Below are 13,807 nucleotides of genomic sequence, written 5' to 3'. Positions count from 1 at the left end.
ACATACATACATACATACATGTCATTGTGTATTAAGTCCAACATCTAGGCTTCCTCAAGAACAGCTTTTATGGATTGCTTCTACTTACCATGTATGGGTCATATTTTCTTTCTTTCTCTCTTTCTTTCTTTCTTTCTTTCTCTTTTTTTCTTCCTTTTTTGGGGGGCATGTTTTCAAATCCACATTGAAAACTGGACATCTTAAACAATATAATAGGGCAACTCTGGAAGCCGATTTTGTCCCCTCCCTAGGGCTTACTTTTATCATTGTTATTGTTTGTTTGCTTAGTGATTTATTTGGACTAATTCTGTATCCTTTGCTGTGTGTGGCCACCGAAGTCTCTGCTGAGTTAGGTTAGTGATCACCTAATGATAAGATGGAGATTTCCTTAAACACAGGAGACCAATATTCTCCTAACATACACGGAGGGGTTCACTGCCTGAGCAAACCCTCAACACTCAGCTAGTCAGTAGAGCCTCCAGGTCCGCCCCATGTTAGAGTCTTTGCTGGGCACATGCATAGCCGTAAGCATGTGTGTGCTCAACCCATGCATGTGGCCTTCTAGATTTCAGGAATGTTTTAGAGCTCTTCGGAGCTGCTATGGATGCCCATTCTCCAGTTCTGCCTTTTAACCTTTTTGGCTAACTTATTGTCTCAAGCATTATTTGCTACTTCAGGCAGTTGTGAAGGCAAGTTGAACCCTTGCCTACACCTTTGCCTGCACGTGTTATTGGCAAATGCCCCTGGGGAAAAGGCTTTTTTGCACTAGGTGAATTCTGAGCTCCAAATCAAGTCAAATAAAGTGGGGTCTTGCAAGTGGGGTCTTCCAGAGACCCTCCGGACAAGTCAAGTAGTGCCAGTTCTCTTGGAATGGGGCTTTGAAGCAGCTCCACCCCGCTCTGCACCCTCTAGTGACTGCCAGGCCATCGGTTTTCGCCATTTGCACCTGCTGCTCTTCCGGAGGTACCGCAGAGCTGGGGGCTGTGGGGAGAGGACAGGGCAGGTTCAAACACCACAAAGTTCACCACTTTCATCATGATTCTGCTGTTGTTCTTGAATCAATGCTCACCAGATTGCCGCAAGGCTTTGGCTACCCTTCAGAGCTCTGAATAAGTCGATTTTTTTTTTAAAATCATTTTTGGCAGTTTTCTTGTTTCTTTTATGAAGGAGAAAATGGGCGAGGTCCTCACTCTGCCAACTGCACTGACATCAACAGCAGTCCAGTTTTAACTACTGTGGGTATTGTTTTTTCAGGCAATGTCAGGTTGGTAAAGGGGACAGGAAATGATCAGAGAAAGACACTGGCACCAAGAGGAAGTGAGAGGTGCCACAGCAAGAAAAGGCAGAAATATCACCCTGGGCCAGCAGTGGAGGGGGAGGAGGGGGCATAATAAATGGCTCCTATCTGTCAATTGCCCTTGAACCTACTCTTATTTCACCCCAGCTGTATTAGTTTGTTAAGACTGCCATAACAAAACGTCACAGACCGTGTGGCTTGAACAACAGACATTTACTTCTCACAGTTCTGGAGGGTGGAAATCTAAAATTAAGAGGCTGACAGAGTTGGTTTCCTCTAAGGCCTCTCTCCTGGGTTTGCAGATGGCTGCCCTCCTGCTGCCTCTTCACGTACATGACCATCCTTCTAGGCATATTCATCCCTGATGTTTCTGTGTGTCCACATGTCCTCTTCTTAAAAGGACACCAGTTGGATGTTAGATGAGGTCCCCCCCTCATGGCTTCATTTTAACTCATTAACACTTTCGAGGTCTTATCTCCAAGTACAGTCACTTTCTGAGGTCCTAGGGGTTGGTCAGTGCTTCCGCATAAGAATTTTGTAGGGAAGGATAGTCTTGTCAACCAATGGTGCTGGGCCAATTGGACATCCACATGCAAAGCAATAAAGTTGGATCCCCACCTCACACCATATACAGAAATTAACTCAAAATGGATCTAAGAGCTAAAGCTATAAAACTCTTAGTAGAAAATGGCTGTAAATCTTCTTGACCTTAGATGAGGAAATAATTTCTTACGATATCCAAAACACAAGCAACAAAAGAAAAACAGATAATTGGATTTCTTCAAAAGTAAAAACTTTTGTGCTTCAAAGGTGACCATTAAGAAAGTGAAAGGACAGGGGCACTGGGTGGCTCAGTCAGTTGAGTATTCAATTTCAGCTGAGGTCATGATCTCCCAGTTTGTAAGTTCGAGCTCCACATCGGGCTCGCTGCTGTCAGCGTGGAGCCTGCTTTGGATCCTCTGCCCCCTCTCTGCCTGCCCCTCCCCTGCTCTCTCTCTCTCTCTCAAAAATAAAATTAACATTAAAAAAAAAAATAAAGTGAAAGGGCAGTGCTCAGAATGGGAGAAAATATTTATAAATCATATATTTGCTAAGGGACTCATACCCAAAATATATGTTAAAACTCTTGCAACTCAACAGTAGAAAGGCAATTCTATTTAAAAGCGGGCAAAATGGGGCGCCTGGGTGGCGCAGTCGGTTAAGCGTCCGACTTCAGCCAGGTCACGATCTCACGGTCCGTGAGTTCGAGCCCCGCGTCGGGCTCTGGGCTGATGGCTCAGAGCCTGGAGCCTGTTTCCGATTCTGTGTCTCCCTCTCTCTCTGCCCCTCCCCCGTTCATGCTCTGTCTCTCTCTGTCCCAAAAATAAATAAACGTTGAAAAAAAAAATTAAAAAAAAAAAAAAAAAAGCGGGCAAAGAATTTGAATAGACATCCTCCAGGTAAAATATATGCAGGACCAATAAGTATTAAAAAGAAAATTCTCAACATCATTAAAGATGCTCACTTCATGAGCCATCAGAAACGGAAATCAAAACCTCAACCAGATACCACTTCACTCTAAGATGACAATTAAAAAACAACAGACGATAACAAGCACTGGGGAGGATGTGGAGAAATTAGACCCTTGTATGCAGCTGCCAGGAATGTAAAATGGGGTAGCTGCTTTGGAACACAGTTCGGCAATTCCCCAAATAGTTCAACATAATGGTACCATATGATGTAGCAATGCCACACTATGTATACATAACCAAGAGAACTGACAACAAATACTGACACAGAAACCTATACGTGAGTTGTCGTAACAGCATTATTCATAGCAGTCACAAAGTAGAAGGAATTCAACATCCACCGACTAATGAAAAGGTGAAAAGTGCTATTAAATACCAGACAACGGACTATTATTTAGCCATAGAAAGGTATGGAATACTGATGCAGGCTCCACCATGGATGAACCCTGAAGACATTATGCTAAGTGAAATAAGCCAGTTACAAAAGACCACATATTATATAATTCTACTTAAACAAAGTATCCAGAAAATGTAAATCCTTAAAGACAGACCAGGTGGTCGCCAGTGGCTGGGAGTTAGGGGTAAGGGTGGTAGAATGGGGATCGACAGCTAATGGGGGTGGGGTTTCTGTTGGGGGTGATGAAAACGTTCTGAAATCAGATAATGATGTTTGTGCAAACATGCAAATATACCAAAGCCTCTGAGTTGTACACCTTACGTGGTTGAATTTTATGGTATTTGAATTGCATCTCAGAAAACAACTACATACGACCGTACCTCTAGAAAAGCAAATAGGTTCTGAAATGATTCTTTCAAGAGTAAAGTGAGCCCCAGGACGCCTGTGAGGGCCATCTGGGAGTCTCCTTTGATTTACTCTCAGCTGTTCTCTTGAGAGCTGAGGTTGCCATTAAGTTCCCTGAACAAGCGAGGAGTCATGCTGAGCATTTTGTAAGACTGATGTTGAGCACCACGCACAGCCTGCTGGCCTTGACCTGACAGACGGCCAGCAGGTGCTTCCCCAAAGCTAAACATCGAAGGCCACTGAAAACCACTGCGAGTTTTGGCAAAACCTCTCATGAAAGCCTATCAAATAAAAAATTGGGTTTATTTGTGATCTATAAAATATTTTCTTTCTTTTTAAAAAATATTTTAAAGTTATTTATTTTGAGAGAGGGAGAGCATGCACGCATATGAGAGTGCAGAGGAGGAGCAGAGAGAGTGGGAGAGAATCCCAGGCAGGCTCCACTCTGTCAGCGCAGAGCCTGATGCAGGGCTTGAACTCAGGAAACGTGAGAACATGACCTAAGCTGAAATCAAGAGCTGGACACTTAACCAACTGAGCCACTCAGGCGCCCCTAAAATATTTTCTTAAAAAATATCTCAAATTTATTGTTTTGAAGTAAACAAATTTGTGAGGACTCATGGCCTTCGGAGAGGTGTTAATCAAAACCTTTTTAAGAGACAGAAGACAACTAACTCTCTAACTCTCTCAACTAACTCTGAGGCCAACGTGGTTGGAGCAAAAGTGCTTGAAGTCCTTTCCAGAATTACAAGCATGTATTTTCACATGAAAAATCCAAGAAACGGCACCATCTGACTTTGACAGGACCCTGGAAGATACTTCTGCTACCATATCCCGAGCATTATCCACTGAGTAAATAAATAAACCGCATCGTTCCAAAGCTTGTCGATCTGACACATTTCACGATTGCTATAATTGCTTCAAATTATTTGGAGGAGGTAGAAGATGCTCCAGACTGTTTATGTTTCTGTCCCTTTCCTAAAGGCTAGGGATAGTAAATGAGTCAGCTGGCAATATTCTCAGCTCCAGGGTTCTGGTAGGCGTTTTTTATTGGGGGCGGGGAGGGGAGGTTGGAGATGGTTTTACAAAATGAAATGGTCTGTCCTCTCCCTCTGCCTCCCCTCCAGTCCCCTCAGTGGAGGACTGTACTCATTGTGGATCCTGAGATTATGCTTATAATGCCACAGCAAGGTATCTCCGAAGGGTACAGTTTCCATTGGTTCGTGTCACTTAGTCGTTAAATGACATTAGGCAAGTTCCTTAACCTAAGTTACAAAGGTCTTTGTAAAATGGGTTAACAATACCATCTTCACAGGACCAATGAGGACTGACTTAGTACCTGTAAATAGGACTGCTGCATTGCCACCCCCAGGGGGCGCCATCCTCATTGGAGTCTGTGATTGGCCAGATGGGGAGCTGTGCAGCCCAGTCTGTGTGGGCTTGTGAGACAGTCCTATCTAACAATGCATATGGTGCACAGCAAACAATAGGTGCTAACAAGTGTGATAATTATTAACTCACTTTTTTTTTTTTTGCAAGAAAGGTGAACTTGCCCCTGGATGCTTCAAAGAGGCTTGAATTAATAGCAAAAAGGAAATTTGCAAACGTTAGGCCGTCCAGGCCCATTATTTTGTTAGGTGTCCTCACCTGTGTTATTCCACTTGACCTTCACAACAAACCCATAAGAACATTAGCATCTCTCTCTGATTAAAAACTGAAACTCAGATTTTAAATAACTTATGTGACTATCAAATATTTGAACCAGAATGGGAATGTGAGTCTGTTGGACTCCATATCCAATGCTCGTTCCAGTGGCAGGTTGTGGACAGGTAGGGATATGCATATTTTTTGGCTCACCCAGGATCTATTCCTCCTTCTTCTGGAAGGGGCACCCTGATTTTCCACGATACAACCACCCTTCGAACATTGTCCATCCATTATGGTTTGGATGAGATTAATCTCAGGCCTGACCAATCAGTTTATTTCATCCCATATAGTCACAGGGACAGCTCAGGGATGCACACCTGGTCCAAATCAATCCAATGATACTCAAACCCAGGACTTTTGTAAGAACTGTGGGAAAGAGAGAATCTCTCCTTCTGGGGGACTTGAACCGGGAAGCCTGGAACTTTGGAGAATCAGTCTAAGGCGGAAGCCTATATATAAAAGACAGCAGAGAAGAGGTGGAGAGAAATTGAGTCTGATGACATTTTTTGAGCCCTTAGACTCACCTATGGTTAGATGTACATCAGCTAAAAAATTCCAGGATTGTTTATTTTTTCCAATGTATTCAAACTGGGTATTTTTTTTGTCATATACAGCTAAGCCAAGAGGGTGAGGAAATTAATGCAAGGGATTCTTAAATCCACTGAAGCACCCAGCCTTGTCTGTGAACAATTTGTTGACAATGTTAATTGTGAGCGGTAGGAATAAGGATGTTTGTTTCATTTTTGCATGCCTTTTTCAACTTGACAAAAAGATTAGAGAGGTTGGGGCGCTTGGGTGGCTCAGTCGGTTGAGCGTCCGGCTTCGGCTCAGGTCATGATCTCACAGTTTGTGGGTTTGAGCCCCGTGTCAGGCTCTGTGCTGACAGCTCAGAGCCTGGAGCCTGCTTTGGAATCTGTGTCTCCCTCTCTCTCTGCTCCTCCCCTGCTCATGCTGTCTCTCTCTCTCCTTCAAAAATAAATAAAAACATTAAAAAAAATTTTTTTAAATAAAAAGAAGAGGCAACACAAATTGCATTTAAAAGTAAAATTTTTAAACATAATAAAATAAAATAAAAACAGAAAGGAACAATTTCCCCCACAGAAGAGAGAAAAAGAACAAATTCCGTTTGGTAGCTCTCCAATCTAAAACCTAATTCCTAGACTTCTCTCTGATGGTAATTCCTATATTAACATCCTATGCTCAGGCTGTCTCCCAATATCCATTCTCCCTTTCTTCCACGGTAATTCTGATTTTTAGCCAGCACATAACGTTTCAAGATAGAGACTACATTTCCCAGCCTGCTTTTCAGATAAGTGTGGTCATATGACTAGGTGATAGCCAATGGGATATGAGCAGAAGTAATGTGCTCACCTTCCAGGTTGTGTGTTAAAAGGAAGGGCATGCCAAAACGTAGACACAGTGGTGTGCCATGATGGATTTTGTAGGCAAGGACACCACCCTAAAGGGAGAGAAGTGATAAGATATGCAGAACTTGAGTTCTATACTGCTACCCAGACTTCCTCTGGTTTATTGTACTGTGTTTTTTTCGGACTCTGCAGCAACAGCCAAATTTACATCCTAAGTAGTACATCAACAAACTTGCCAAAATAACACGCCCCCTCCACTCAGCCTTTCTACTTCTTGAACTACTGCTCTTCCTCCTCGCTACCCTTAAACATGGGTGGCGCTCTCACTTTCAAGGTCTTTCCTTAAATCTGGTTTCTCTCCATGTTTCCTTCCTTGGAAATCTCATCTACTGTCATTGAAGAGGACTTCAAACCTTTCTAAACCTAACCCATCTCTCAGCATCAGTTCTGCTTATCAGACCTCTCTTCCCTGATGCATTACCAGCACATCAAACTCTGTATGTTTAAAATCAAGCCCACAGTTCTCCCTCTCCTTCATACACACACTCACCACAGAGCTAAGGGTAGACAACTCATTCTGTTCCTGATTCCTCTGATTTAGTAAATGGAGTAGATGACACCACCATCCAGCCAGTAGCCCAGGCTTAAAACTCTAAAGCAGGGGCCACAATTTCAAAGGCTTATGGGAACTGAAGAGTTCATGACCAACCTAAAAAGAGCAACCACTATGTGGCTGAGTTCTCACTTGTAGGAATGTAGGCACAATGTTGTAAGGTCTTCTGATTTTTCAAAGTAAAAATTTAATTTTATGCTTTATGTACTCTCCCTATATTTATTTAAAAAATAACAACAAAAGCTATCTTCCACAGAAATATTGAACTAGCAATATTAATATATGGATCAATATGTAAATGAAAAACTTAAAACACATCTTACGCTATTTTCTAGATAAACAATATGTATTATAAAATGGCTAGTTAAATAATAAAATTGTAGCAAAAATAATTCATCAGATCATTCCAGTAAGGGTAAATCATTTGTTTATATTTGGAAATTATTTATCTTTTGATGCAGCTGTCACTAAATTCTGTCATGATTTGACATAGGGAGCGACATCAAATTCTTCCAACAACTTCCTCATTAAATTGATAACCACTAGATGAGTTTTTTAAGTAGCCAATCTTTCTTCACATCAGTGACAGTGTTGAATTCTCAGCTTCTGATGAATAGCAATTATATTTAAACATTTTCCAGACTTATACTCTGAGGCTTTTACATATTCAATATTTCTATTATTGACTAAATCACAAAAATCATTTATTGAAATGCCTTTTAACCAGTTGGCTTAATTTACTACTTCTTGTTCACCCTCAATCTGCAGAACTGCATAAACCAGTTGGCCAAATTTCAGAACTCAGTAAATTGAAGCAATCAGAAAGTTCATTACATTTTTCACTTTTGTCCTCAAATACGTTTTCATACTATCTGTGGGACAATCTTATAGTTTTTTTTATTGAAATTGATTATTTAGTTTCAAACAGTATATCTATTTTTTTCGTGTCTGTATCTTCCACATCTGTTTCACAATTTCCTTTATTTGTTTATGTTATGGACTGAATGTGTCTTCCCCAAATTCATACTAAAGTCTTGTCCCAGGGCGCCTGGGTGGCTCAGTCGGTTGAGTGTCTGACTTCAGCTCAGGTTATGATCCTGCAGTTTGTGGGTTCGAGCCCTGTTTTGGGTTCTGTGCTGACAGCTCAAAGCCTGGAGCCTGCTTTGGATTCTGTGTCTCCCTCTTCCTCTGCCCCTCCCCTGTTAACGCTCTGTCTCTCTCTCTCAAAAATGAATAAATGTTTAAAGAATTAAAAAAAAAAAAGCCATGCCCCCCCCCACCACCAATGTGATAATTAGAATTAGATAAAGTCACAGGGTGGGAATCATAACGAATAATGCTCTTATAAGAGTCACTAGAGAGCTTGCTTCCTCTGCTCTGCTCTCTACCACGTGGGGACACAAAGAAAAGTCTGTGGTCTGCAACCCAGAAGAGGGTTTGTACCAGAACCCACCCTGTGCTGACACCGTAATCTGACTTCTAGCCTCCAGAACTGTGAGAAGTTTCTGTTGTTTATAAGTAACCAGTCTTTCATATTTTATCATAGCAGCCCAAACAGACTAAACAGTTTACATACGTTCAGCTGTTTCATTTATGGAGTTCATTAAAATATCAGCTACAATAATGAAATCACTTTTCTCATTAAACTGAAATGAATTTTGACATTCCCATGAAAATATCATTTATTAAGGCCAACATGCTTAAAACATGTTTTTGAAACAGTTAACCACTCCGTTTGTTTCTGACAGTGAACAAACGTATACACAACTTACTGATTCCCAAACTGCTTTTGAAGTTCTAGGGCTTCAAGCTGTCTATCAAGGTTCCATTTTCACTCTGTAATTTGCAGTTCTTTCTGATCTTTATTTGATGTGTGATAGTAAATATAGTGCATCAAGCAAAATATGAGAATTACTTGACTTGCATCTTGTATATTGCTTTATCCAAAATTAATTAAATTTGGTAACTTAGTGCCAAGTTAATACATCCAAATTTTTTCTAAACTTTTGGCTGAAACCCCAGACCCTCTAATATTACACTAGTACTTTTTGTACAAAATCCAATGGCTTTTTTTTAATTGCTGCCAAATACTCCAATGACATTTTTATGGAAACATTTTTCAGTGAAATACAATTTTTCTTACCTACGAACAAAGTTCTTTACATTGTATTAAGTGTGGCTCACATCATAAGGTCAACAAAAACCATCATCTTCAAAATCTTGAAATTTGTATTTTAAGCAAATTATTGAAACACTTTAAGTAAAACAAATGAAGTTTCTTTTTTTCAAAATATTTTTTTTTATTTTTGAGACAGAGAGAGACAGAGCATGAACGGGGGAGGAGCAGAGAGAGAGGGAGACACAGAATCGGAAGCAGGCTCCAGGCTCTGAGCCATCAGCCCAGAGCCCGACGCAGGGCTCGAACTCACGGACCGCGAGATCGTGACCTGAGCTGAAGTTGGACGCTTAACCAACTGAGCCACCCAGGAGCCCCTCAAAATATTTTTTTAATGTTTATTTACTTTTGAGAGACAGAGCATGAGCAGGGGAGGGGCAGAGAGAGAGAGGGAGACACAGAATCCAAAGCAGGCTCCAGGCTCTGAGCCATCGGCATAGAGCCCAACGCAGGGCTCAAACACATGACCTGCGAGATCATGACCTGAGCCAAAGTCAGACACTCAACCAAATGAGCCACCCAGGGGCCCCCAAATGAAGTTTCTTTGATGGTGATTTAAAACGATCTGCCTGGGGCGCCTGGGTGGCTCAGGCGGCTGGGTGCCCAACTTCAGCTGAGGTCATGATATCGCTGTTCCCGAGCTGGAGCCCCACGTCTGGCTCTGTACGGACAGCTCAGAGCCTGGAGTCTGTTTTGGATTCTGTGTGTCTCTCTCTGCCCATCCCTGCTTGTGCTCTGCCTCTCTCACTCTCAAAAATAATAAAATAAACATTAAAAAAAGAAAGAAAAGCCTCCGACTTCAGCTCAAGTCGTGATCTCACGGTTCTGAGTTCAAGCCCCACATTGGGCTCTCTGCTGTCAGCAGGGAACCCACTTCAGATTCTCTTCCCCCCCCCCCCCCGCCCCTCTGCTGGCTCTCCCTCTCTCTCAAAAATAAATAAAAACAGGGGCGCCTGGGTGGCTCAGTCGGTTGAGCCTCCGACTTTAGCTCAGGTCATGATCTCACAGCTCATGAGTTCAAGCCCCACGTCAGGCTCTGTTCTGACAGCTCGGAGCCTGGAGCCTGCTTCAGTTCTGTGCCTCCCTCTCTCTCTGCCCCAACCCACTCACATTCTGTCTCTGCCTCCATCAAAAATAAATAAACATTTTTTTTTAAATTTAAAGGAAAAATAAATAAATAAAAACATTAAAAATATATATAAATAGGGGCACCTGGGTGGCTCAGTCGGTTAAGCATCCGACTTGGGCTCAGGGCATGAACTCGCTTTTGTGAGTTCGAGCCCCGTGTCAGGCTCTGTACTGACAGCTCAGAGCCTGGGGCCTGCTTCGGAATCTGTGTCTCCCTCTCTCTCTGCTCCTCCCCTGCTCATGCTCTCTCTCAAAAACAAAGATTAAAAAATTTTTTGTTAATATATATAAATAAAAAAATAAAACGCTCTGCCTTGGGGGAGAGGCTAGAGGTTGAAATCAATTTGCAACGGCTGATGATTCAATCAATTATGCCTATGTAATGTAGCCTCCATAAAACCCAAGAGGACAGGGTTTGGAGAGCTTCCCTGTTGGTGAACACATGCAGATTTGGAGAGAATGGCCCACCTGGAGAGGGCACAGAATCTCTGAGCCCTTCCCACATACTTTGCCCCGTGTGTCTCTCCCATCTGGCTTTTCCTGAGTACACTTTTTATAATAAACCGGTAATCTAGTAAGTAAAAAATTAAGTGCACTGCCTTCATTTATGTTTGTCAAAAAGTTGTTTTCTCATTTAGGTACATCTATGTTTTGTAACGAGTGGGTCCATGGTACCCATGTCCATATCAATAGCAGTCCTTTAGAAGTCCTATTAGGGGTGCCTGGGTGGCTCAGTCGGTTTAGTGGCCCCCGTGAGTTCGAGCCCTCGTGTTGGGCTCTGTGCTGACAACTCAGAGCCTGGAGCCTGCTTCAGATTCTGTGTTTCTGTCTCTCTCTCTGCCCCTCCTCTGCTCAAACTCTGTCTCTCTCTCTGTCAGAAATAAATTTTAAAAATTAAAAAAAAGTTCTAAATATTTTCATAAAAATGCCCAATTATATAGTACCAAAGATTTCACTTGAACAAGTTTTAACAGCATCCTGCTGAAATACACTTGCTTAGTACTTTAATGTTTCAACACATAACTTTCGAGCACTATTTGCATCCAACATTTCTGTCACCAACAAGAAGTCATATTCTTGCTTGGAAAAAAAAAATCAAGTTCTTTTTCACTCCAGAACTATAGATTTTATATGATAAAGTTTATTTAATACAAGTTTCATTTTGTGCAGATTCTCATACAGCATCGAAACAAGTCTCAGGCTGGGATTCACTGCTCTTAGAATTCCTTCTTCTGCAGATGGACAAGATTCATGTTTATTATATTTAAAATAAATATATTTAAAAATGTATCCAGATTTTTTTGTCTGTTTATTCTAGGTATTTTTTAGTATTTTATACTAAAATCTTACATGTATAAATACGAGACGCTGCACAGCTACTACTTTGAAAACAATCACAAAGTGCCAACAATAAGATTATTTTAACTAGTGATTCTCCTAAAGCAATTAGCGTTTTGTTAACATAAGTAACTCAGCCAGTTCCTTCAGTGACACAGGCCAAACTATGTCATGACTATTTCTCAGATGTAGTTACATCAGGAGGCCCATTTTCAATGGTACTAATACCCTAAAACTGTCACCAATGAGTTTATATTAAATTTATATTAACTAACTATAACACATCACAATTAGTACAATACAATTTACCCTTATGTATTTCAATATTAAAGAAAAATTTTTAATGTTTATTTAAAACATTAAAGCATGAATGGGAGCAGGGGGCAGAGAGAGAGGGAGACGCAGAATCTGAAGCAGGCTCCAGGCTCCAAGCTTCAGCACAAAGTCTGACGCAGGGCTCGAACTCATGAACCGTGAGATCATGACCTGAGCTGAAGTTAGATGCTTAACTGACTGAGCCGCCCAGGCACCCCTTGTCTTTCAATAATTTAACCATCAGTGTGGTACAGGGTGCGGGCTGGCTAAACCAGCTCTGGCCTATCTCCTGGATTTAGACCAGGAGCTGCCAGTTTTAGCATTTGGCCGCCACCCCAGAAAAGACTATCAATGGCTCCTTGATTGGAAGATGAGGCTGCATTTCAGAAGCACCTCTGAGAGTCGTGCATGGTCACTTTTTTGTGTGGGGGGATGGATATCAAGTGATGTCACACCTGGACCACTTCACTAATAATTGAAGTCACCTGCCTGCCTCTTGCAGTCATTGTAATTTGCCACCCCCGGGTTAGGTTCTCAAAAAAAGACTTCCTGTCCCAGCAAAATTGCTGAGGCAAGAATTTGCAAATCTTGGCTGAGTGGGGAGGGAGGGGGGAAAGAGAAATAGCAACCCTAAATTAATATTACAAAAATGCATCTTGCCACATCTGCACCTCTAACTTATACCAGGTCCAGGTCACGATTTAGCTCACTGAAACCCTCCCTAACCCCCAGCCAGCATAGCCCATCTCCTCTTCCTCTAAATGATCACAGCATAAAGTCTCTCCCTCAGTGCTACCCTTTGAGTATACATGGCTCGGAAATAAATTCCAAACTCCCCATCTAGCATACCTTGCCCCACCCATTATCCTCCAACGCACATTAAGTCATATTGTTTCCCTTCATATAGCCTTTGCTCCAAACAGGACATTTTCCCCTATAGATCTTTAAGGCAGTCACACCGCCATGCCTTGCTCACAAAGGTTTTCTCAACCTGGCGCACTCTCCTCCCTCATTTCTCATCGGCAGTATCCCTCAAGGTGTGGCACAAAAGCCTCCTCTGGGAGGCCCCCCTGGATTCCCTAGCAGGCCAAACCATTTCCTGAGCTTCCCAGTTCTTCTCTGACCCTCTGTCTCTCCAGGAACTCCTCCCATTCGTCCTGAGATTGCAGGGACCCGACAGGAATCATTTCTGGGACCCTGTGCCCAAGCAGGCCTCCGGGTTTGCTAAATGACTCAACAAACGAGGGTGTGCCTACGGCCCCACCAGCCGGGTAACCTAGTAGGAGTCGGGCACTGCGGTCTACGCCGGGACACGGCTCCTGATTAAAGGAGGTTACGCTCTATTCATTAATTCAGAATTATAAGTGCTATGAAGGGTATAGAAGTGACCTGGGACTTCGCCTTGCTCACAGGGTTGCGGCGCAGACGGGTTCTACCCTTTGCCTCAGTTTCTCCATCAGCCGAACCCGCCGTCCCCCCCCCCCCCCCCCCCCGCCCTGTCACTTTGCAAGGTCTGCGCAGCCGCACGTTCCCAATCCCGGCGTGCCCCACCCAAC

The 13,807-nt window shown here is 42.5% G+C and overlaps 1 long non-coding RNA gene across 1 annotated transcript; it reads right to left on the bottom strand.

Moving 5' to 3' along the window:
• Window positions 1-495: 495 nt before the first annotated feature.
• On the bottom strand, window positions 496-13,703 carry LOC125147968 (uncharacterized). The gene is made up of 3 exons (XR_007145366.1): window positions 13,662-13,703; window positions 6,686-6,773; window positions 496-981 (listed from the first exon to the last, which is right to left on the bottom strand). It is a non-coding gene; the product is annotated as an uncharacterized LOC125147968 (long non-coding RNA).
• Between the last annotated feature and the right edge of the window lie 104 nt (window positions 13,704-13,807).

This window comes from Prionailurus viverrinus, chromosome A2 (assembly GCF_022837055.1).
Source record: "Prionailurus viverrinus isolate Anna chromosome A2, UM_Priviv_1.0, whole genome shotgun sequence".
In the NCBI taxonomy this organism is placed as follows: domain Eukaryota; kingdom Metazoa; phylum Chordata; class Mammalia; order Carnivora; family Felidae; genus Prionailurus; species Prionailurus viverrinus.
This window is presented reverse-complemented; position numbering and strand designations above follow the sequence as displayed.